General features: G+C 40.2%; 1 protein-coding gene across 4 annotated transcripts in view; it reads right to left on the bottom strand.

Annotated features, from left to right (window-relative positions):
* The window catches only part of STAT3 (signal transducer and activator of transcription 3), a 61,118-nt gene extending 37,272 nt beyond the window's left edge, over positions 1-23,846 (bottom strand). For all 4 annotated transcript variants that reach the window (XM_027870624.1, XM_027870626.1, XM_027870625.1 and 1 more), the window contains exon 1: positions 23,772-23,846. The gene's annotated coding sequence lies outside the window, so the exon portion shown is untranslated. The remainder of the gene's footprint in view (positions 1-23,771) is intronic.
* Positions 23,847-26,296: the final 2,450 nt, after the last annotated feature.

Genomic DNA, 26,296 nt, shown 5'->3' with positions numbered 1-26,296 from the left:
CTATTGCTGGGTCAAAGGGTATGCACATTTTTATGGCCCTTTGGGCATAGAGTAACTTACTTTTCAAAAGGAATTTTAGCTTCCAAAATTAAAGTAGGTGCTAGTTATCTGACTGCCCTTCTTAATATCAATTAAGGCATGCACTTAGAAAAGGTAGGGTGCTGGATTTGAAGCTCCAGCCACTTACTACCTGAGTGACTTTGGCCAAGTAATATCACCTCATTAAGTCTCAGTTTCCTCATCTGTATAAAGAATAAAGGAGTGAAATCAGATGGCCTTTAGGTCCTCTAGCTCTAAATTTATAATCTAACACTCTCATTCCTTTTGTGTAGTTCTGATTCATTTACACATGGTAGCTTTGCACCAAAGCAGCCCCATTACATATTAACACTGTGTGTATATTTTTTAAATGTCAGAGGAAGATACATATTCTAACCCATAATATGGGACTTAAAAGGGAGAGGAGGTTCTTTGACTCAGTGATATCATTATTTGGCTAATAACCCCAAAAAGATTATAGACAAAGGAAAAGGGTTCACATGTAAAAAAAAATTATAGCAGCACTTTTTGTTATAGCAAAGAATAGGAAACAAAGTGAATGCTCATCAACTGGAGAATGGCTGAAAAAAAATTATAGCATTTGATTATAATGGAATATTATCATGTGGTAAGAAGTGATAAAAAGGGCAGATTCAAACAAACCTGGGAAGAACCTGGGCCTTGGTTTCCTCATCTTTTCATCCCTCTTCAAATTTCCTAAGGCTGTCGTGTCCCCCACTCTCAGCTGAGAACCTTACCTCATATTTTACAGAAAAAATTTAGGCCATTCACTGTGAACTTCCTTTTCTCCCTCTTCCTCATCTCCTATCAATACGGTGCCTTCTACCACCATCTCTTCCTTCACCCTTGTCTTACATGATGAAGTGGCCTTTACTTCTTACCAAGGCCAACCCCTCTACTTGTTCAAATGATCCCATTCCATCTCGTCTCCTCCAACAGATTGCCCCCTCTTGTCAACCCTACTCTTGTCAACCCTACTCTTTCAAAAACCCTCATTTGATCCTTCCACCCCTCAACTATCATCGTATGTCTATTTGTAGCTAAACTCCTTAAAAATACCATCTGCAAAAAACTAACTTTTCAAAAGGAATTTCAGTTTCCAAAATAGAGTAAAATAAGCTAGTTATCTAACACCCCTCTTTCACTATTTTCAATTTTTCCCTGTCCACTGGTTCATTTCCTACTGCCACCTCTCAAAAAAGACCATCTCCACTTTTTCTCCTCTGACTCTCTCCATTCTTCTTTACAACTTGGCTTCCACCAAAACTTCTTATTTCATCAAAACTGGCCTCTCCAAAGTTACTAATGATCTCTTAGTTGCCAAATCCAATGGCTCCTTCTCAATCCTTATTCTCCCTAACATTTCTGAGCCTTTGACATCGTTGATCACTCTCTCCTCCTTGATACTCTCTTCTCTCTAGATTTCAAGCTATTACTCTCTGCTGGTTTTCCTCCAACCTATCTCCTTTGCTGGATCCTCCTCCAGATCATGTCCTCTAACCAGAGGTTTCCCTCAGAGTTCTGTTCTGGACCTTCTCTTCTCTTTCTATACTACTTCATTTGGTGATCACATCATCTCCCATGGATTTAATTACTGTCCCTATGCTCATGATTCTCAAATCTAGCTATTCTGTCCCTTCAAACTCTCTAACTTCCAATATGGCATATCCAACTGCCTTTCAGACATCTCAAACTGGATGTTCAGTAAGTATCTTAAACTCACTATGTCCAAAATTGAACTCATTATCTTTCCCCTTAAACCTTCCCCTTCCAACTATCTTTCCTAATACTATAGAGGGCAATATCATCTACCCATCCCTCAGGCCCAAAACCTAGGAGTCATTCAGGCCTCTTCATCCCCCCATATCCAAGTTGTTGCCAAAGCCTGCCGATTTCACCTTTGCGACATTTCTCAAACAGACCCCCTTCTCTCCTCTGACACAGTCACCACTCTAGCGCAGGTTCTCATCATTTCATACCATTTTTATTTTAATAGCCTGTTGGAGGGATGGCCCTCCTGAAGTCTCTCCCCATTCCTATCTGTCCCCCATTCAGTCACTAATTCAATTTTCTTAAAGTGAAGGCCTGACCATGTCACCCTCCCACCTGACCTCCCCTGTAAACTCCAGGGGCTCCTTATTAACACCAGGATCAAATACAAAATGCTCTGTTTATAATTCAAACCCCCTCTACCTTTCAAGTCTTCTTAAACCTTTTTCCTCAAAAAACACTCTTTGATCTAGCGACACGGATATCCTGGCAGTTCCTATAACCAAATACTCCATATCTCAGCTCTGGGCATTCTCTCAGTCTATCCCCCATGCCTGGAACACTCTCCCTCCTCAGTTCTGCTTACTGACTTTCACCTTCTACAGAAAGCTTTCCCCAACCCTACTTAATTCCAGTACCTTCCCTTTGTTAATTATTTCCTATTTATCCTGTATATAGCTTGCTTTACATATATATATTTATTTGCATATTGTCCCTCCCATTATGTTGTAAGCTCTTTGAGGGAAAGGACTCTTTCTGGGGGGCGGGGCCTCTTTTTGTATCTCCAGTATTTAGGATATGTACAGTAGGTGCTTATTTCACCAAAACTGGTCTCTCCAAAGTTACTCTGATCTTTTAGTTGCCAGGCAGGTTTAAGATGGCATACAGTAGGTGCTTAACAAATGTTTATTAACTGACTGATCTACTTGGCCTTTGAGTTCCTTTCCAGCTCTAAATCTATGATTCCAAGGGTTTTCTGAACTAAAGCGAATGAATTGAGCAAAATCAGTACAATAGTTTATAAATTGATTAGAATACTGTAAAGAACAACAATTTGAAACAATCAAGAATGAGAATCAATGAGTGATAACTCCAAAAACTCACGATAAGACTTCCCATATCTTGGCTGAGAGGTGGTGGATGGCAGGTGGTAGGTGCAGAATGAGACATATATTTCAGATTTGACCAATACAACACAAATTTGGTTTTGCCTGACTGTATTTGTTACAAGGGACAGCTTTTATTGAAGAAGGGAAGTGTTTTGTCAAGGAGTAGGTGGATAGTGATAGTGATGCCAAAAAAAGGAAGAAAAGAAAGAAAAGAATATTAATGAAATATATTATAAATACACTGAAGAGAGTATAAGGAAGTTCAGAAGGGCAGAATTTGATACTACCGTGTTAAATGTCATATATACTTTAAAAAAAAAAGCCATAAATGGTAGATTCATGGTTTCACATATAATCCTTGTTTCTGTCCTTTGTATATGGAAATGTCCATATTGGCTGATAACTGTCAATTTCATTAAAAGATTATTAAAATAAAAACAAAAAGAGGGGGAAAATGTTTTAAAAGTGCTATATCTTTTCTCTTTAAAATTAAAAGTGTGACAAGAACAGTTTCTTCTACAAAAATGAAAATACATAGATTGATTTTAAGTTCTCTTTAAGTATCTCTTAGCCTAGGACCCCTTGGGTATTGTTTTACCTGGAATTTACCTACTTCTGAAGCATGAAAAGAACATCAGGAACAAAAATACAAAAAAGCAAGTAATGTTTTCAAATGCACAAAAGATACAGATGGCACAAAATGTCTGACTGTAAACAATATTTAATTAACAGCGGCCACAAAGACTTTGGACAATACTCTTCATATGGATATATTCTGTAAGGAGACAGCTTTCAAGTATTACTTAGAAAAATCATTACTGTCCAGTTTTGCTCCCCCATGCCTCTGCCCCCGAATCCGAACAGTCAGAACAGCCATTCTTTACAACAGGTTCTCAAACTGTGCTCCAATGAATCATAAAGCACTTTTTTTTTAAAATGAACCTAATGTTGTTTGATATGAAGCATTAAAAATAATGTTAGAAGATTTTGCTAGATTGGGTTCTGTCAAAATGTTGTTTAAACAGAAGGTTTCTACTACTATAAAAAGTTTGAGAATCATTAATCTACAAAGTCCAAGTAGGGGACTTTTCAAATTTTGAGTTAAGCTGTTGAATAAGGCCTAAGACTAAGACCTTTTCAGACTGCTTCCCCCTCTTACTTCTTTGACTTCAGGTGCCTGATGCCCTCAGGTTGACCCACTGACTTTTTCTTGGTAAATACCCATTTTCCACATTTTTTCAGCCATATACAAGCATCTTAGTTCCATTTTGTTCTAAATTACAGCTTCCTCTACATTATTCATACTAATGGATAGGGGTAGGAGAAATGGAAAAGAGGGGCTACAATGATCCAAAATACTGAATCCACAAGGATTATTTCTAATTGTCCTCAATTCAAAGAGATTACTCCCTCAGGAATTACCCATACAGTGACTAAGAATACCTATATTTTAAAACAGAGCAGAGCAGTCCATTTCCCCACACTCATTGAATTCCTTTCTACCTACAGGGAAGACCTAGTTGCAGAGGAGATAAAAGTCAGATGCCAATTCTAGAATACAATCTGAACTCCCAGATGTTCACAATTTCATCCTTTACAGTAGTCACTTGTAGTTAGACTTGAAGGTAACTGGTAAGCCAAACAAAAGTGAAAAGACCAGATTTTTTAAAAACAAATTGTTTGTACTGGTATTAAAAACTGCAGGTCTTTGGTAGGCTGGAAGTCTCATTTAACAGTTAAATTAGATCAGGGTGAGAAAAAGTTGTAAAAGTAAAAGTAAAAGTAAAATTTGAAAACAATGCTAAAGAGTCCTTTCCTAGGGTGATCAGTGTGTGAAAAATGGACTGAGTAGGGGTGGGAGAGGGTGGGCTCAGCTTTTGGAAACATTTTGGAAATCAACATTTCTAAAATACCCTGGATTTTTTGGGGCCAAGTACAAAATACAAGAACAAAAATGATAGCAGTTAGATAGCTCAGTGGATAGAGCACAAGGCCTGCAGTCAGGAAGACTCCTCTTCCAGAGTTAAAATCTGGCCTCAGATACTTTACTAGCTGTGACCCTGGACAAGTGACTTAACCTTGTTTGCCTCAATTTCCTCATCTGTAAAATGAGCTGGAGAAGAAAATGGCAAACCACTCTAGTATCTTTGCCAAGAAATTCCTAAATGAGGTCATGAAGAGTCAGACACAACTGAAATGGCTGAACAAGGGATCATTAAGGTCAAAGGTTGCAAGGCCATGCCATCACTCAGAATTTTTTTAACTTGCAGGAAAACATTTTCCCACTATGAACAAGAGATTCATCTTTCCAGGAATTCATAAAAATCTATGACTGTTTACATAAAAATTCAAATTAAGTTAATATTTATGAGTCCAACTTGTGATAAAAACTAAAGCTGTGCTGATATGAATACAGTAATTGAAGTATATTAATATACACAAACAATGAATAATATGATTTAAAGTCAGAAAACAATTCTTCTTGGTTAGAAAGATGGCTCAGGTATCTAAGGGAACTTCCTTATCAGTTTATTGCTATACCTCGAAATTTTTATTACATCTTGATAAACTGTGCTAACTTGTTAGAAGGTTAGAATCCAGGAAAGGAGGGAAGAGAAGGAAGTGTAGTTTTTGATAGCACTCAAGTTCTCTCTGAATCCAACTCTTAAAAGCCCTTCTTTTCTGAGAGCTGGGGGGAGAGGAGGGCACTTAAGGAGGTGGGTTGAGAAGGGGAGGAGGTGGTCTTGATGTGGCAGGCACAGTCTTTCCCTGACTCTGCCTAATGACAAGGTTGTGAGGTCTTATCACAACCACACATGCTCTACCTTTATGCAGCCGTTTGGTTTCTATCCAGAAATAGAGAATGAATTACTCTCAACTTACAGTAATTGCAGGAGGCGGAGACTACCAGGAATTTGAACAGTAAGGAGGAAGGAAAACCCACTGTTCTACTCCACAAGTGACAATCAGGATCAAAAACCTACCAGAAGAAATAATATCTAGCCCCTCCCTAGTATATCTGCTACCTCAGAGGGGCTTAAAGCCCTTTTTCTTTTGAGTACTTAAGTTGCCAAGCAAGGGGAGAGATTACTAAACTACTCATTATTTCAAATCCAACAGTCTAGAGATCCAAAGCCAATATGTCTAATTTCCTTCAGAATAGGTTCCAAAGGTGACAATGCAAGACACTTTGAACAAGAGAGGAAAGATAGCTTTTACCCAATGCTACAAACTACAAAAGCAGGTGTACCACTCCTCACAGACAGACTTAGAGCTTAGTAGCATAACTACTTTAAAGTAAAGATCCTTTGCCACTTATTGGAAATATTAAACACCACTATTCAGAAGAGCAGAAGTACCTTAGTCATAGGATAGGTCCCAGGCAAAACTGGTCTTTTCAGACTTACTGCCTCTCTCCAACTTCAACTACAAGTTATCTGGTGTCCTCATGTTTCCCCACTGCTTCATCCCTAGGCAAGGACTCACCCTCCATACCCCTTCATTTCTTCCATCTAAATTTACTTGCCTATTGTCCCATTTCTTCAGAACCCTGAGTTTCAGAAGCAGTGGAAAGAATATTGGATTGAGAGTCAAAGAACCTGGGTTCAAATTATGATTCTGCTACTTGGCCAGCTTTTTGACTCTGGGTAAGTCACTTCATCTCAATGGGCCTCAATTTATTTATCTGTAAAATGAAGGGGTTGAACCAGGAATCTCCACAGTCCCTTCCAGCTCTAAATCTATGTTCTCTATGAGTTAAGGTATTGAGTCATCTCCATGTGCTGCTCCTCCCATATTTGCATTTTAATGGAAAATTCTGAGAATTTGTAGCACTTGGAAAGACCATGGAAGAAATATGAGAGTGAAGGTTTTAACTGAGAAAGCCCTGCCTAAAGGAGTTAATAAGCTGAATAATATTCAAAGTGAGGGAACCAACCAGGTGAAATTTGATAGGATTAAGTGTAGAGACTTATATTTTCACTCTACAAAAATTAGTTGTGCAAGTACAGGTAGAGGGGAAAATCTGATCAGACAAACAATTCAGTGACAGAAACCTGAGGGTTTTAATCGACCACAAGTTTAGTACAAGTCAACAGTGTAACTCTCCTTCTTTCTTTGTGGTCCCCCTCAATCTTTGGCAACATTCCAGTCAACAAGTAGTTGCTGACTTCATTAAAAGAAATACAGGGTGTCCCAAAAGTCTTAGTGTAATTTTAAGCTATTAAATGGCACTGTCCAGATTAATGGAGGTTCCATTTATTTTGTTATTAGACAGGATTCAGAGTAATATGTTCAGTTTTATGTTTCATCTTAATTAAGAGGAAAACTGATAAACTAATATGTGTCAAGGAGGGAAACCAAGGCAGCAAGGATTCTGGAAATCATTTCATTTGAGGAATGGCTGAAGAAATTAGTGATGTTTAGCTCATAGAAAAAGACTTAGATGGAAGGGGAAGAAGAGAATGTTGGAGAAGACGACCAGGAACTATTTTCAAATGACTAAAGATCTGTCATATGAAAGAAGAAACAGATTTTTCCTGAGCTGTTCGAGGAAGTAAATGCAAGACCAATGAATGGGTGGACATTACAGAAAAGTAGACATTGGCTTAATATGGCCCTCCTAAGTGGAACACGCTACCTCCAAAAAGATCCACACAAGCAAATTCCAGATATCCATCCCTCAGGGGGGATGAAGGGTTCCAGCACTGGATAAGGATTTGTTTGTAGGATCAAAGACAGATCCAGATGAAAGAGCTGGAAAAGCCCTTAGGTCACCTAGACTCCAACCTCCTCACTTTACAAATGAGAAATATGAGGCCAGGGAGGTTTAGGGACTCACCCTAGTTCATATAGGAGAGCTAAATTGGGACCCAGGTCCTCTGGCTCTAAAGCCAGTAATCTATCCATAACAACATAAAGTCTCAGATGCATCTATATGACATTTGGTGGTTCCTTCTAATTCTAAGATCTCATGAATTATGAATGAGGTCTAATTCCTTGAAAGAAATCCATATTAAAAATGTAAGAACTGTGATAGATCAAAATAAAACACCCTAAACAGTATGTTCTTTCCCTGATGGGAAGCTACCTCATAGATTCTAGATGTTTTAAGAGATTCCGATAAGGAAGTCAGGTAGGGAAATCTAGACACTTCCCTAACACCAGGAGAGTTGCTATTCTGATTTGTGGAATGACATTTCATTCACATGACAGGATGTGGATTTAGATCTGGAAGAGACCTTAAAGATTAAGTTCAGTTGTAACTAGGAGTACCTGGATCCCGAGTTAATGGCTGTAGAAGATTCATAAAATGTTACAGATAGAAGGGACCTTTGAGATTAACTATTCCAGTCACATCATTTTAGAAGAAGGAAGTAAAAATTCAGAGAGGAAAAGTCACCCAGAGGTCACCCAAATCACCTAAATCACCTGACTCTGTTTATAGTCAGTGCTTTTTTGACTACAACAAAACTATCCCAGGTTGGGAACAGATGTTAGAATGTATAGTCCTACCCCGTTTTGTTTTTTTTTTCTCTATACTGTAAGTGAAAGTAGTATTTATGAAAGCCACACAAATTCAAGTTCTCAGATTCTACAAGAACTTATTTTCCAGAGAAAATAAGGTTGTCTGGGTCACTACATTAATAATAAACAATAAATGTAAAACAATTGGTTAAGTTTTCCAGTGCAATTCATCATTTGGTTTGGAATTAAGTAATACTCAAACATCTTATGTAGTTGCCTGACATTAACAATGACAGTAACACAAACACATATGGCAAACTTTCATCCAAAAGCATTCCTACTCTATACAACTGCCTAGTTATGGTGGGGAAATAATCATTTCTTGAATTGCTGATGATAAGAAATTAATTTAATTTGCAATCTTTTTTAAAAATCTCATTTTAGGAAACTTCAGGATATCACACCAACTTCTCTCTGCTGCAATGATTTAGGAGCCTAAAAATTTAAGTCTGTGACTAATTATGTGACTACATTCTGAAAATAAGACATGAAACAACTCTAATGACTAAATTTCATTTGGAAGGGTAGTGGTGTGTATGGCACTCAATGGCTAAGTTGGGCTCTCAAAGCAAAAGTTTTAAGCCTTTGTCTGGAGAATAATAATTGTAGAGTGAACCAGATACCTGTTCCTCAATGTCCAGACTAAGCATAACTGAGATTCCAGCTAGACCACTGATACAAGAGGAGCACTGGAATTTCTGAGAGCTCAAACATCTAGCCCAACCTCTTCATTTTACAAATGAAGAAACTGAGAACCTGAGAAGTTAACATGCCCAACATCACATAATTGGTTAGTGAAAAAGTCAAGACCAGAACTCATGCGTCTTGAACATTGCTCCTTCAGGGCAGCAATTTTTGCACATTTGTCTTTTTATCTCCAGCTCCTCGTATAATATCTGGCATATAGTAGGCACTTAATCAATGCTTATTGATTAACTGTCTCTTGTCACTGCACCATGCTTCCTCAGAATGAAGAAAAGGACATAGTTTAGGTTTTGAGTTCATGACAAACATGTGATGACAAAAAAAAAAACCAAAAACCAAAAATCAACAACAAAATTCCTCACCCCTTCAGAGTCTAAGCACAAAGATAAAAATCACATATCTGGACAAGGGACAGGGATACAGATTATAATGCTTCTTCCAAAGTGACCCCTAAATGTTCAAAACCTGTTTGTGGTCTGGCTATATTAAAATGCAATGTGTACAACATCACTGGGAATTTGTGGCATCTCAAAATAAGAGTCAAAATACAAGTCCAAGAGTTACACTAATTAAGATTCCACAGACATTTAAACACTGTGCTAGGCCTCAGAAGAGATACAAAGTTATGATACACTCCCTCTAAGAGAGGGGCTGTCATTTTGCTCTTGGTACTTCTTAGAACCTTTTAAACCCCCACTGATTGAGGCCTGAATTTTTATCCAAATGACAAAAAAAATCAGTAGAATAAAGAGTAAGTGTATGTTTGTAAAAGTATATAATAGACTTACAGGAAACCAACAAGTATATCAACCACAAAGTGCTGTAAAGCTGTCCATCTTAGAAGGATGGTGTGTATTATATTATAGCTTGTGAGGCCCTGGCCCCCTTTCCCAAACCTGATTGCTACTCACTGCCATCTTTCTTCTCATTACCACTGCCACCCTAAAACAAGCTTCTGGGAGGTTAGGTCACCCACCTATCCCTTTTCATTATAGACTGGTTTTTAGGTTGCAAAAAAGTCTTATAGTCTGTAACCAAAATTTTGAAACAGTAAAACAGCAGAAGGAAAAAAATTAAAATGATGGGTGAGGGGCAACAAGTCAAAATCAAGGTGAAGGGCCAGAAACATGGGGTAGAGCCCAAAATGATGTGTCATGCCCAGGTGGCATATTTACCACATTCACATGGTATGATTCAAGGGCATCAAGAAATGGAAAGTTAGCCTCAGAAGACTCTGTGTTCTGCCTCACTAGAGATCTTGAAGCAAAAACTGTATGACTGTTTGTTGGGGGATGTTTGTAGAGGCAATTCCTGTTCTGTTATGGATTGGAATAGATAGCCTCAGAGGGCCCTTCTAGCTCTGAGATTCTGTGAAGGGCCCCTGTCTTGGCACAGTAAAAACAAATAAAGAAAAATTCTCTCTCCCTCTCTCAGTAATGACCAAAAGAGCCCACATTCAGACTGTGTTTTTGTTTGGCCTTCCAGGTGAAGCAACAGGGAGGCCAAGGTAGTTCTTTAGGAATTTATAGCCACTTTTCCCTTCCTGGCTCTAAGTCATGAATCGTTTAGGGGAGTAGAAGAAATGGACAGGAGAAAGAAGAGAGATCCAGACAGAAATATAGTACCAAATACATCAAGGATGCATTCTCTCTCAGTTTCTCCAAGATTTTGTACATTTGACATAAGTAAAACAGTGCAAGCTATAATTGCCCTTAAAGTCTAAGGGTTCTGGATAGAGTCAGTATAAACCTACAGAGTTTCTCTACATATGAAACACTGAAAATCTTATTTGGGAACAAAAAAAAAATAGAGAATATTTCATTTCCTGGTATGCCTCCTAAGGCACTAACTACTACAAGTAAAATTTCCCTACTCCAAAAGAAGATTTACTTCTGCACAAGCTTATGTTACAATGGGAGCAAAAATTATGGAAGATTTCATTTCATCTTGATGTCAAATTATATACTTTAACTTAAAACCAAAAGCCAATGTGAGAAAGGTCACTTGTTTCTAAGATGCTGGGCACCTTGCCAATTAGTAAAGTGTTTCTTTAAAATATTACTGAGATTACTGCCTACTTAGTAAAAGTGACCTCAGAATATTATGGCTCTGAAGCCAGTCTCATCTATTAGCTTCCATAAAGATAAGGTAAGGAAAAGGCTAATTGATCAGAAAGTCAGAAGTCCAGGCAGTGTGAGTGGGGTGACTATCATGACCAAATTCTTGGAAAGAGAGAATAATTAACTGCTTGGAAAGAAGCATTAGATCATGAGCAATTCCAGCAGATCAAGGAAGAAAGGGTTCTCTGATAAGCCTGCTTATGAATCAAACTGGAACTGCAAAAAGCCACTTCCAACAGTACCTCACCAAAATCTGGAACTCACAATTGTACAGGGTTTCACTATGGGTCTTCCAATAAATCCCTTGGACAAAAGTGAGCACAGGGACTCATGATAACTGAGTGCAGAAAAACAAGATTGCAGTGGGCTCCCTGACAATCCCATTTATTTGCATGAGTTACTATATCCTTCAGATAATACTAGCCACCCAGAACTCCCAAGGCAATGTGACCACCACGAATTGACCACTAAGAAATTAAAAATATTTATTACTATAGTCTTGGGATTTAGGGGCCCAACATACCCCTAGAGTTATTTCCAAAATACTCTAAACAGTAAGACTTTTTTCCAGCTTTAGATGGTCAATATCAAAGTCAAATTTTCAGTTCCCTATTAGTACATATTTACCTTAGTAATAAAGATTGGTTTCTTCTTTTTCCACTTTGCAAGTGTTACTCAAATCATTGCAAGATCAAGAAAACAAGGAAGATATAGATCTATCAAGATATAGATGGGAGGTGACCAAAATACACCTTTAGGTAATGAAGCAATACTTCATTTATGCAATTTGGGAAACAACAGCTTCCATAAAATTAACATGGGCACAGTGTATAATCAATAAAATCAAATATCAATAGATTGTAAAACTTGATTTCTATATATTTCCTGTCAGATTCTTGGGAAACATTCATTCATAAAAAACAAGTGGAGAACAGATGAAAAACACAGAACAGGTGGCATTAAAAAATATTTCCTATAACCAAAATGGAGATTGGCATTTAGTGAAAAGTTACTGGTACTATAAACTAAGGGGGTGCCAATCAACTGAAGAATGGCTGAAAAATGATGGCAAATGAATGTAACAGAATATTATTATATCATAAGAAATGACCATAGGTATGGTTTCTGAGAAATCTGGGAAGACTTGTATGAAATCAGCAAAGTAAGAGGAACCAAGAGAACGATCTACATAATTACAATAACACTGTAAAGAAAACAACTCTGAACAACTTAACTCTGATCAATTCAATAACCAGCCATGATTCCAAAATACTGATGATGATATACTACCCACTTCCTGACAGAAATAATGGATTTAGAATGCAGGAATAAGATACACATTTTTGTTGCTGTTCAGTTGTTTTGAGTTGTGTCCAACTCTCTGTGACCTCATTTGGGGTTTTCTTGGAAAGATACTGGAGTGGTTTGCCATTTCCTTCTTCAGCTCATTTTATAAATGAGGAACTGGGGCAAACAGGGTTAAGTGACTTGCCCAGGGTCATACAGCTATAAGTGTCTAAGGCCAGATTTGAACTCAGAAAGTTGAATCTTTCTGATTTCAGGCCTAGTCCTTTATCCACCGCATCACCTCACCAACATAGGAATTTGTTTTGTTTGACCATGCCTAATTGCTACAAGGTTTCCCCCCCCCTTTTTTTTTTTAAATTTAGAGGTGGATGGGAGAGAAGTAGGTCCACAATAGGGATAGGGTAACAAAGAAGGAAGGAAAGAAGAAAAATGAGCCATGGAAACATTTTTAAATGCCCAAAATAAAACAGGCTAGAAAAAAAAAATCAGAGATAAGCAGGACAGCTTTGAAAGTTACATGTTGAACTTAATATATTTATAATGAAAAAGAAAAGCAAGCTTATATAAAGATTTTTAGTTTCATGTATAATCTTTTTCTGTTCTATATATGTATGGATTGCTCATTTTATTTATTAAGTTCAAATGAAAAAGAAATTTCTAAAAAAAAAAGTCATCATCAGCCATATCCCCAATGTGTCCTGAATGAAACTGTCATTTCAATCCTCAGGAAGCCTTCTCCCAAACTATCTAAAACATTTAACTTTCAAACCCTATCTTAAATAGTCTGAAAATCATCTGAACCCTCACTCTTATTCACAAAGGTTCGTGGGCAAGGTACAGAAAGGAAAAGAGCTCTGGACCAGGCGTGAGAGGGTCTGACATCTGGTCCCAATCAAATTATATTCAATGTTTAAACATGCATTGAACATTTACCTGCCATGTGCAAAGCATAGGGAAGAAGGAATAAACAAAACATGGCCCTTATTCTTTCAAAAAGCTTATAATATAATCAAACTGATGAGCCATGAGAAGTATGCAAATAACACAAATGATCATAATACAAAAGAGAATTTGATAAATGAAAAAGAGGCACAAATACTTCGTTATGAGAAACCCCAAGAAAGAAAGCTCCCCAGGCAAGAATGGAGGAGATGGACGTTTGAGTTCTGTCCAGAGTAGACACTGCCATTCTGTGGCCTTAGGGAAGTCAGATTACTTCTAAATTCCCTTCTAGCTCTATAGTTTTATAGCTACAGGTAACTCTGACCTAGCTGAATACAGAATGTTCAAAGACAGAAGTGCTGGTATCCTGTTCAGAAGGCATCTGGTCATCCTGCTCATAGCAGCTTCATCCTTCCAGTAACCTAGGTTCCTAACTTTGGAGTCGTCCTTAACACTTCCTTCTCCATTACCACATACATATCTAAACAGTTGCCAAGTCTTGTTGATTCTACTATGTTGACATCTCCCAAACACATCCCTTCCTTTCTACTTTCAGGCACCACCCTAGCGCAGGTACTCATCACTTCTCACCTGGCCTCTTAACTGGTCTTTCTGCTTCCAGTCTCTCCCCTCTCTGATTCAGTCTCTACACAGCTGACAAAATCATCTTCGTTAAAACATAGGTCTGGGGGCAGCTAGGTGGTTCAGTAGATAGAGCACCAGCCTTGGAGTCAGGAAACTGAGTTCAAATCCTGCCTCAGATGCATGACACTTACTAGCTGTGTGACCCTGGGACTACCCCAATTGCCTCATCAAAAAAAAAAAAGAAAAAAAAAAGCAAGTAAAACACAGGTCTGCTCACATCATTCCCCTGCTCATGAATCTTTAGGTCCCTGTTGAATCCAAGACAAGAAACAAACTCATCAGCATGGTTCTACCCTATCTTTCCAGAATTATTTCATATCACTTCCTTTCATTTACACTGCGTTCTGGACAACTGGCCTATATGTCAGTGCCCAAACTTGACTTTCTATCTCTCACCTCTGCATCACTGACCCCCACCCCTAGTAGATAATTCCTCCTCCCCCTGCCTCTTAGAACCCTCAATTTACTTCAAGGCTCAATTCTGACGCCATCTTCTTTCCACGTGAAGCCTTTCCTGATCTCCCTAACTGTTAATATTCTCTAACTCCTCAAATTATCTGACATTTACTTAACTTTTTACATGCTCTATCCTTCAGTGGAATGTAAGCACCTGAAGGGAAGGACTGTTTGTCATTTTTGTCTCCATATTCCTTTTGCCCAGCACATAAGGAGAGGGAATGGACCTGTGATCTCCTTAGTATAGAGAACTCTAAGCTATAGAAACTTCCTCTACCAATGGAGGTAGGCACCTTCCCTGAAATTCTTATCTAGAGCTCTAAGAGGTCACAAAGGGTCACAAAGCCAGCAGAATTGAACCCAAGTCTTCCTGGATCCAAGGCTGTCTCTCAATTCACTATACAATGCTTCCTCTTGTCCTGCACACAGGAGGTGCTTAATAAATGCTGAGATTTAAGTTATTACCACTTTATTACCTGGACTACTACAAGAGCTTTCTAACAAGTCTTTTCTCATCCATTTTCTCTCCCTCTAAGTCATCCTTCACATTACTTCTATTTTAATCTTATACACATAGATTTGACCACCTCTCTATTCAAAATTTCTTATTAGGTCTCTACTGCCCACCAATTCAATTCAATACTTTAGTGAGTAAGGTTTAAATTCCTTAGCCTGGCATTAAAGCTCCTCCACCTTCTGGTGATTCTCTTCCTTAGTTCACATTACACCTTCCAATTTATTCTGCTTCTAGCCAAACTAAATGACTTGTCATCCCCACACGTACTGTGCACTTGTTTGTCTCCATGTCTTTCCTTCCCTCTGCCCTAAAAGCTCTCCCTTACCAAATTTCTTCTGGATCTTGAAAGAAAAAGTTCAAATATTTCCTAGGAGTTAGAACTGGAAGGGTCCTTGGATATCATCTACACCAAGCCTTGATTTTCCAGATGAGGCAACTGAGGTCCAGAATGGCAGAGTGATTTGCAAGAGGTTCCAGGAGCTGAGTAAGGATTCCAACCCTTGCCCTACGACTCCAAATCCTGGGCTCTTTCCATTATCTTTGGGGCAATTACTTTTCCTGACTAGATCCCAGAGGATACTTTCCATTCACCTCTCCAAAACATTTAACATTATATGAGAGTTTTGTATTACAGTTATGTGTGTCACAAACACCGCCCCCCCCAACTAAACTGTTATCACCATCAATCAACTAGCATTTAAGTGAAAACTATGCAGCAGGCACTGTGCTTGGGGACTGTGCGGTAAAACTTTAAGCACTATATATGTGAGTTATTATCCTTGCTATCTAAAATTGACTTTACTAAACCAAATAAAGTTACTGACAAATTCACAAGGAATTCAATTTTAAAAAGCACACATATCTCTATTTTGTAGAAATGCATACACATCCAACATTTTATGAAGATTTTCCCCAGCAGTTGCTGTTTGAAGTTCAGGCTTTCACAACCTCACTCAGATTATTACAACAAAACTGGGGGGAGGGGAGAGTGTTCTATAAACAAGTCAAATTATCACCATGGTAGGATATCAGGTGGTTAGCCTTAGATAAGGGCAGGATTTCCCCACCCCACCTCCTGGCTGGCCTCCCCTTCACCAATCCAAGCCAATTTCCAGAAATTACAATTATAAAAACTACCCAAACCCCACCTCCAACCATTGCCTGGACAGCCTCCTCCACAATAAGGACATTACTTATTTACCGGGTTTACTTTCTGTTTCAGACACCGCTCAGTCACTGATCACTGCCCCAAAGAGAACTAAGAAGCAAAAAAGGCTTCTCCATCTTTAGCACAGTGCCTAGCACACAGTAGGCACTTAATAATTGCTTGTTCCTTACTCCCTCCACCCCTTCCTGCCTTTCTAGTGATATAATGGATAAAGTACTTGTTGTCAGAATACTTGGGTTCAAATCTGATTGACATTGTGACCATGGACAAGTCACTTAACTGCTCTTAATCTCAGTTTCCTAATCTGTAAAATGTAGGCAGTATTACCTATAGTATCTACCTTTAGGGTTGTGAGGCTGAAATATGAACATGTATATAAATTTACAACTTTAAAAGTGCTACATATATCAACTAATCACCATCATCTTTATGTTTATTATCTAACACCTCAGAGCTAGAGTGAGAGAAATCAGTTCTGACTCTTAACCATAAAGCTCAGCATAAATATTTCCCAGCAAATGAAGACAATGGGGCAGTCCGTAAACAGCATTTGCCAGAATGAAGGGGACAAAGGAAACTTAGCTAGGCTCAACGCAAAGCTGTGAAGTAACAGTGGCTCCACTGGAACAGGAAAAGACAAACTGACACACTTGACAGGACTCATGCCATTCCCTCCACCTGAAGCACCCTCCTTTCCACTGTCTATGTTCCTAACCTACACCAACCTATGTCACTCCCTTTCTGCTTTTATCTTGCCTCAGAACTCATTTCCTCCAGTAAGTTTTCCTAGATGAACCCCATTCAACTCTGATCACAAAATCTCAGCATCGAAACAGGCCTACCTGAAGAAGCCCTTCTACAACATACTTAGGACTCATTTATGTATAATCTCAGATCAAATGCCACGAGACACAACACCAAAGGAGAAGATGTTTAAATTGTTTCATTGTATCAAATATTGCTTGAAATGGGCTACAACATGGAAGTAGTGTGGGGTTGTAGAAAGAAGACTAGACTGTAGTCAAGGAAGACTGAGCTCAAATCTCTCCACAATTAATGGTCAAGTCAATCAATCAAACATTTATGATTATATGCCAAGCACTGTGGTAGGACAGAAATTAAATAGTTTCCACCCTAAAGTAGCTTATATCTAGTGAGGGGTAAAGAACATTTACACATGTAAGTATATACAAAATAGGAGGGTGGAGGCCCTAGCAGCTAGGGGGAATCAGGAAGGACTTCATGTATAAAGTGGCCCTTCAGCTGAGCCTTAAAAGAAACCAGGGATAGAAAGAGTTGGAGGTGAGGAGAAGGCACAAATCATGCATAGTTCCAAAAGCTAGGTGTGAGGAACAGTAAGGAGGAAAATTTGACTGGCCTGGTGTGTGCATGAATGGGAAGGCCAGAAAAGTAAGAAGAGGCTGGGTTATGAAGGGTTTTAAATGGCAGGCAGAAAGTTTACACTTCAGCCACTGGAGTTTAATAGGGAGTAAACAGTGTAGTGACAGGATCAGAGCTGGGGCTTAAGGTAGATTGTTGTGTGGAGAGAGAAGAAACCAATCAGAAAACTGCTGCTGCAAGAGCCTGGACCAATGGTGATAAGGTGCTAGAATAGAGAGATGGATGTGTGAATAGAGAAGGGGACAGAGCAGAGAAATGTTGTAGAGAAAGGAACAATATTTCATCATTTTGTAAAAATATAGGGTGAATGAAAGTAGTAAGTCCAGGATGACACCAAATTGTGCAATCCCTTGGAAGGCTGTCTCTAGTTCCTTGAGGAAACTAAGACCTTTGGACAACTGACCAACTGGTGAGTCCCTGTATCTTCACATATACAAAATAAATCATAATATTCATATATATATATATATGTATATGTGTGTATGTGTGTGTATATATACACACATACACACATATACACACACATACACATAAATAAAGGTTACATAGGACGGTGATGCAGTTGAGTCTTATGAAATCTCAAACTCACACCATGAAAAGATCTTATACAGTATGACAAAAGCTAGCTACTACAGGAAGTAATGTTAAAACTGAAAGAGACCTTAAGCGATCAGGGAGCCCCAAAATCAGGATTTTGCAGATGTAGGAACTGAGGCCAAGAAAGGTTAAAGGATTTGCCCAAATTCACTCAGGAACAGAGCAGAGACTAATCGTCAGGTCTTCTGAGACCTAATCCAAAACACTTTTCCATTACCCCATGCTAAAGCCCTGAAACACAAGTTCCTTTGGCCTATTTATCCAAAAAGCCAACAAGGATGGGGGAAAAGGGGAGGCAGAGATTCAAGCAGTCAATTCCACTGAAGAAAGAGAAGGGGGTGGCAGAGGGAGGCTAAGCTGTGATGGAAAGTTTTCTGTGCCTGATCCACATGCAAAATGAGAAGTAATGAGAGTAAAAGTTGACTCTTCCAAAAACTTTAGAAATATGCCATCAAAACAATCACACTGGATGGCCTTCCAGACCAAAGTTCATGATACGAAGCTCTGGTTTCTACCAACAAGTACGTAACCACATTTCTTGTTTTCACTATTACTTTAAAAGACACGAAAAGAGCTGGTTAATTTTGTTCTCTAGTTCTCACGACATCCAGGTGCTGCTGTCTGGGGACCCTGAAGGTCCCTTAGAATCTGCCGACTCCTTCTAGGAGCTGAGGAATGGTCTAAGAGCTGCAATCAGGGTTTTCAAATACAGACTAAAACTAAACTAAAAACGGTTAAGTTCTTTGGCACAAACAAGCACAATGTGCCTTTTTCAATGAAAGGAGTCATCCAGTGATGTTGATACATCTGTTCTCATAACCATATTTAATCACAGAGACAGAAGGGACCTGGAGATCACTATCCATCCCTCTTGTGACTCTATCTAAACTCTACCCATCCTTTATGAGCCTGTTCAAATTCCTTCTTCCTTCGTGAAGCTTCCAATATCATTCTAGCCTGTGGCACTCTCTCCCCAGTTGTCTGTCCTAGATATTAGGCAGTTCATTCCACAGTGGAAAGAGCATGAACCTTGGGGTCAGGTCAAATCCTGCCCTTGACACTTACTAGCGGCATGTTTTACTTTAATTTTCTGAGCTTCAATTCCCTCAACTGTAAGACGGGAAAATACCACCTGTAGTACCCAACTGGGCTGTTTGGAGCGTCAAATGAAATGGTAAATGTAAAGCACTTTGAAAACTTCAAAACACTATCCAAATATCAGCTGTTAACGATTTTATTACTGCCTTGAAACATATATTTTGCTATATTAAACTGTTATTTCTCTTATCTAAATTTTCATACTATCACATATCAACTTATTTTATCTCTCCATCCCAGTTAGAATTTTGTCTCCCTAAGTCTCCTGTAAAGTCCTTGAGGGTAAGAAGAGTACTTCCATATCTCCCTCAGTGGCCACTATAGTATCTTACCTTACACAGAGTATTCGCTATGTAATAAATGCCTGTTGAATTGAGTTGGGCCTTTATTAGTTGACTGGTTTGTGAAGTGCCATGAACAAAAGGATACTGCATAAAAGCTTTTGGAAGACAACCTGATGTTCCATATTTCACAGCTGGGGAAACAAGCCAACACAGAAATGACTTGTGCAAGAAAGGAAAGAGAAATGATGTTAGAAAAGAAACTGTGCCTGCAAGAGTGTGCTAACTCTCAGCACTCAGACCACAACTGACCCTGGCACAGTGACATTTAGGTCATGACTTAAATGAATCTGCAGAATCTTCTGAATAAAGTAAAAGTCCTTCCTATTAGCCAAATACCTGTTTATTCTGAAGAATAACTCTACTAAGGTATTATGATAAACTATTATTTAAATGATCTTTGGCAACCTGAAAGTCACCCAAACTAGATCCTATTTACACTTTTACTGTCAACCCTCAACATTGAATCAAAGTGTGTTTCAATGTGCAAAAGAGAAAGTAGCCTAATGCAGTGAAAAATGCACAAGGCCACTAGCCAATAGCGTCATCTTGGGTAAATCATCTCCATCCTCTGCACTTCAGTCCCCACGTCCATAATATGACACAGCTAGACAAAATGCTCTAGGGTCCCATACAGCTCTGAAATACTATAATTCCTAAGAATGTCATTATGTCACTTCTGTTTCCCAGCAGGGACTCAGTCTCAGTCAATATTTTCAGTCAGACACATTTAAGTTAAGCAGGCCAGAATTGGTACAATAGAAAGAGCACTGGATGAGGAGTTAAGTCCTGGGTTTTTTCTATGACCGGTTCCATTTCTTGGCAATTATGTGACTTGGGGTAAATAATTTTCTTCTATGAGCCTCTACTTTCTCATTTGCAAAATGGGGGTAATATCATTGGCCTGTTTGAGGACCTAAAGAGATCAAACATGACAAGTAAAGAACAAGAATGTATTCTAATCAAATGTTAGCTGAGAATAGGCTCTTTGGTCAGAGCATCTCTGCCCTTATCAACTGTTATACTTCGAATTTCCAATAAATGGCAAGGCACTTCTGACTTGGCCCTGCTACCAGGTAGTTAATCTGTAAACAGCAGTGCTGAGTAGCTGTATATCTGAAGAGGTAACATTATAATGGAATAGAATATTGGGTCTAGAGGGAGAAGACTTGGGTTCCAATGCCAATTCTGCTACTTACTAGTAAGGAGACTGTGAGGAGACCCCAGAGCTCAGACCACAACTTACCCTAGCACAATGACATTTAGGTCATGATTACCTATGTGATCTTGGCTAAGCCATTTCATCTCTTTGAACCTCATTTTCCTCATCTGTAAAATAAGCAAGTTGATCTAAAGCATCTCTAAGGTCCCTTTCAGTTATAAAACCTATGATTCAATGACTATTTTGTCTTCTTGTCTCCCTTGTTTTGAAATCCTTCATTATTATATTTGATATGGCTGTATGCTAGCTCTCTGAGGCTCTTAAGGAAATGTGAAGTAACTTTAATACTGATGAGCAGGTTAAACACTCACAGAAAAAGCCTTTATGTTTTGAATCATCTGCATGATAATGACCAGTCATGAACTTTGTATATTCTTTACAGGTAAGACACCTGATTACTTCTCAGCACACATTTAAGAAGTACCCTAAATATGACATATAAGGGAGGGGAGGAAAAATGACAGACTAAATCTATAGCCACACATTTACTTAATAGAAACAACAGAAAGCAACACATAAAAGACATGAAAAAGGCAACTTGAGTAATGCTTAGTTGTGCAAAGTATGCCCCATATTAAACCACACACACCAAATATCACTTAAATTTGTGAACAAGGCCTCACCAAGAGGCCTTGCTAGTCTTTGTTTCCCTTTTTTTCTGCATTTACCCAAGATCTTGGCCCCAAGACAATACTCCCACTTGTTATTACTTCACTCTGACCTGTACAATTAAGCAACACCACAATCCAATAAGTGCAAAGGTTCAATTATTTATCTTCCGTCCTCCTTTTTTGGGTGTGTACATAAATATATATGTATATCTATATATCTATATATAGATATATATAGATATGAAAGGAACAACAAATGGCAGGGGGAAAGCACCCAAGGGAAGTATTATATTTCTCTGAAGCTGAGGTATTTGTTTGGATATGAAATCTACCTAATAACCAGCCAGAAGGAGTGGGGATGAATTTAGGAAGAGTCTCTGAAAAGCCATTTATGTCTACCCAGTTACACTGGGGCAAGGGGTGGGAGGTACAAAAGGAAAATTGATATCCATTCAACTTAATGATTTCATACATTCTTGCCAAAAAATAGGCTCACAAGATTTAGAGTCTTAGAAATAATCAAATGAGAGGGCAACATTTATGTGACATTTTAAAATTTACAAAGGACGGTCCTTACTATACACTGTGAGGGAAGGAGTGAAAGTATTATCTCCATTTTATGGATGAGGAAATTGAGAATCAGAGATTAAATTTAGTCACATACACACTAAGTGTCAAAACCAGGATTTGGGCCTGTCTTTCCTAACTCCAAGTCCAGCCCTCTTTCTGATACATCACACCAGTTTCTCACTTAGTCTGACCCTTTTATTCTACAGACAAGAAAACTAAGGCACCTGAGGTTAAATACTGACTCTGGCCTTTATTACCTATATGATTTTGGGGAAGGCATTTAACCTCTCTAGTCCTCAGCTACTTTGTCTGTCAAATCCTGGAAATGGACTAGATAATTTCTAAGGGTCTCTCTAGCTCTAATTCCCATAAAACCTAAGTGTCTGATTGTAAATTCAGCATTCTTTCCACTCTCCCAGGTTATCATCCCTCACCCTCACCTGGATTGTAGGCAACATGGTTGCCTACACAGAACAAAAACAAGGAATATGGTCATGGGGTCACCTCTCAATTCTAGATCCCAGATATTTCTCTGATAACTACCTTGATGATTGGTAAGGAAGACAGAATGCCTTTGGGAAGAATTGTCTTCACTTAAAGAATGACAGAAGAGGGAAAAGGAAGGATGGGTAGGAGAAAAAATGATTGTCTTTTCTTGAAGGGGAGGAGGTAGGACTGTCTTCCCATGAAGAATGGAAGAAAGGAAATGGAGGAAGAAGAGGAATGGTAAGGAGAGAATACTGACAGTCTTTTATTGGAGGACAAAATCGCTTAGCACAGTGTCTGGCAAATAGTAGGTGCTTAATAAATGTTTCTTGATTGACTGCAAAGAAAGGGCTCTCTCCCATCGGAGGAGAGATGAAGGGAGAGGGAGTAATGAGGTAACCAGTCTTTCCTCGGAGGGCAGGAGGGGGAGCACTCCTTGGAGGACAGAAGGAGGGCAAATAATGGGGAAGCCTTGACTTTCCTTACAGGAAAAGATACAGGGATCTCTCCCCGGGGGAATGTTAGAGGGAGAATGATGGAGAAGCCTGTCTTTACTATAAGAGGGAGAGAAAGGACCTTTTCTCCACAGAAGAGGGTGAAGGGAAGAGTCTTTACCCCCAGCAGATGGGAAGGAGAATTGGGGAAGGGAGTACTCTCTCCCCAGGGATGATGTAAGGAAGGAGAACAGGAGGAGGGAGGATTCTCTAGTAGGGACAGGAAGAGGGGGAGGAAAGGAGGGAGGACTATCTCCCCAGGAGGGATGGGAGGAGGGAGGTGAAAGAGGAGGGGAGGAGAGAGATCTCTCTCCGCATGAGGAGAAAGGAAGGAGAGGAGGGAGGGTTCTCTCCCTAGGAGGAACAGAGGTGAGAGAGGAAGAGAGAGAGAGAAGGGGAGGAGGAGGAGGGAAGAGCACTCTTTCCCCAGGGTTGATGTAGGGAAGAAGGAATGGAGGAGGGTGGCCTATCTTCCCCCCAGGAGGAGTGGGCGGAGGGAGACGAAAGGGAGGTGGGGTGGAAGTTTTTTTCCATCGGGAGAACCGATGGAAGTGGGGGAAAGGAAGGAAAAAGGGAAGAGGGAGGAGGGAGGCCCCTCTCCCTTCCCGAGAGCCCCGCCCCTCACCTGGTCCCGGCGCTGCGGCCTGTGACAGGCCCCGCGGTTCCGCTGCTGGAGCGGCCCAAGGCGCAGGCCAAGCGGCTAGTCCCCGCAGGCCGGGCAGGCGGGGAGGTTGCTTCGAGGCTGCCTCGGCTCAACCGTAACTGGAGACCCGGAGCTAGAGGTGGCGGGACCCAGATGTGTTGGGGGAGGTTACGTCTCCTGGCCGGGGCTCGGGCTCCAGAGGTCCCTTCTCAGTTTAATGTCGATACCCACTCCTCCGCCACCGCTACCGCCGCTGCTCCGGAAACGGCTGAGTAACAGGCCACCCAACCAATCGCCACTAGGATCCCGGCCAGCCAAGACCCGCCCCTAATGCCTAATTCATGAAGCCCCCAGCCTCCGCTGCCACTCAGAGTCCCGAGTCGACTAATTATGCCTCAGGAACCCCGCCCCGGCAGCCAATGAGCAAACACCGCCCGGATAAATTATGCAGAATGAATGACGTATGGGGGGACGCCCCCGTGCGGGCTGTTCCCTAGGTGGCGCTGCCCCTCCCGCCGGAGCAGCCGGAACAGCAAGGGCTAAGTCCGCGGAAGCCCCGGAGGGAGGGAGGGAAGATGACGGGAATGTACTGCTGAAAACTCAGCTGAGTTCCTGGCAAGGTGTGACGTCAAAGGCACTTTAAATGCCCCTGGTCCGGCTCCCTCCGCCCCTCCTCCCCACCTCGACCCCATCCCAGACTCCAGCCCCTGCCAAGTGCTAGGCGAGGGTAGGAAAGACAGAGGGAGCCACGTGGGAATGGGCCCATCTGGCAGACCCTTTCACACTCCACCCCTCTTCGGGGTACTCCGTGTCAGCCGGAAGGGCCAAGGCCCAGGGCTGGGGAGAACGAGAAAGATATGGCAGTCCTTGTCCACCTACAGGCTGCTGTGCGACACGGGGCATTGCACGCAAGCAACACCCTCAGCCCCACTCACGGAAATGAGGAAAGACATGACACATAAATAAAGTAAGGATAAAAACGAGCAAAAGGAGGGAAACTCAGTAGTCGGATTTCCCCATCCTCCTTCCGATGACCCCAGATCGTTTTACACTTGACCTTGGATAGTTAGACTATACAGTAGCCAGTGTCCGTATTGAGCGTTGCGCACTAGAATGACATTATTTAATGTCATCTTCTTACGTGTCTGCTTAACCTTTGGTTCCCTTTGCTCTCTGAACGCCCGTAACATTGTCTGCAAAAAGAGCTTACATACATAGAAGAACCTGTACCTATCTTAGAGACTTTAGGGCTCAAAGGCACAGATAATTTTCAGTGAAAGCGGTCTAGAGGACTGGTTGGAGTGCAACCTCGATCTCTCTTAGGCTCAATTTAACTACTACACCCAGCAGAAGGAACATTTGTTCTACCTACTTCGTCAATAATTAGGTTAATGTTTATAAGAAGAGGTCCCGAGTTTTAGGATTAAAATTGTCCTAAGACTTGTGAGTCAGCCTTCTGAGATTTGGTACTCCCTCCAACCACGCTGGTCCTCAACCATTCTTCATCTCATCCTGTGCAACTTTTTTCCTTGTCTTCTTATAAATCCTCTATAGAGAAACTACCCAACATGTCAAGATCTCTTGAGATAGAGTAGATGCTGTTCAGTGCAATGGTTAAATGGCATTCCAGAGCACTGATGATGAAAAATGTGCTATATCCACCTCCCGACAAAACAGTAATGGGACTAATATACACATTTTTAGACATTACTAATATAGCCATTAGAATGTGAGCTCCTTGAGTATTGGAACTGTTACTTTTCCATTTGTATCCCAAGCACTTAGCATAGTGCTTTCTTTGCACATAATGCTCCCCCCCCCATTCATTTGGAAATGTGTTTTGCTTGAGTATGCTTAATTTTTACAAAAACGTTGTAGTTTTTTTCCTGTTGGGGGAAAGCGGGAGAAATTTTTTAACATTTTAAAAGAAGAAATAGTGTGGAAACCTACGGAACAGGAAGGCTGGCTGTTGGCTACCTTTTGCTCTTGCAATATGACCAACCTACCTTCTTTTCTGGTCATACTTCAATAAAATCCTTTACATCACTGGGATATCATACAGGAAATGTATAGTCAGAAAAGGACATAGGTCTTTCTTACAGCAAAAGTAAGGATAACAAATAAGAAACTCAAGTTAAATGAAATGTAAATGTAAGGAGGTATTGGAGTCCAGAACACAATGGCTGGCCAAATGTTCTATCCTGAGGATGGTTAAATGCTTCCTCCCCTGGATAAAGGAGACATGCTTCACAGTAACAATGATTGGTTCCTTGGTTTTCATAACTACAATGTGACAAAGAGTATTGGCAACTGATCCAGGAGGAGCCATCCCCTATTAGGGCTTTAAGAGGTACTGAGAATAGCTCCACATATTCCCTCCCTCTCTCCTTTGAGCATGTGGCATTGTACTCAGTCATCTTTTCTTTGGACCAGTGAAATGAGATGATTTCTTCACCCCCCCCACCCCAAGTTACTCCAGTACTATGAGCACTACTCAGTGATAATTC

The sequence above is a fragment of the Vombatus ursinus genome, unplaced genomic scaffold, assembly GCF_900497805.2.
Source record: "Vombatus ursinus unplaced genomic scaffold, bare-nosed wombat genome assembly UNPS02014797.1, whole genome shotgun sequence".
NCBI classification, from domain to species: Eukaryota; Metazoa; Chordata; class Mammalia; order Diprotodontia; family Vombatidae; genus Vombatus; species Vombatus ursinus.
Note: the sequence above shows the minus strand (reverse complement) of the source record. Positions and strands in the feature narration are given on the sequence as shown.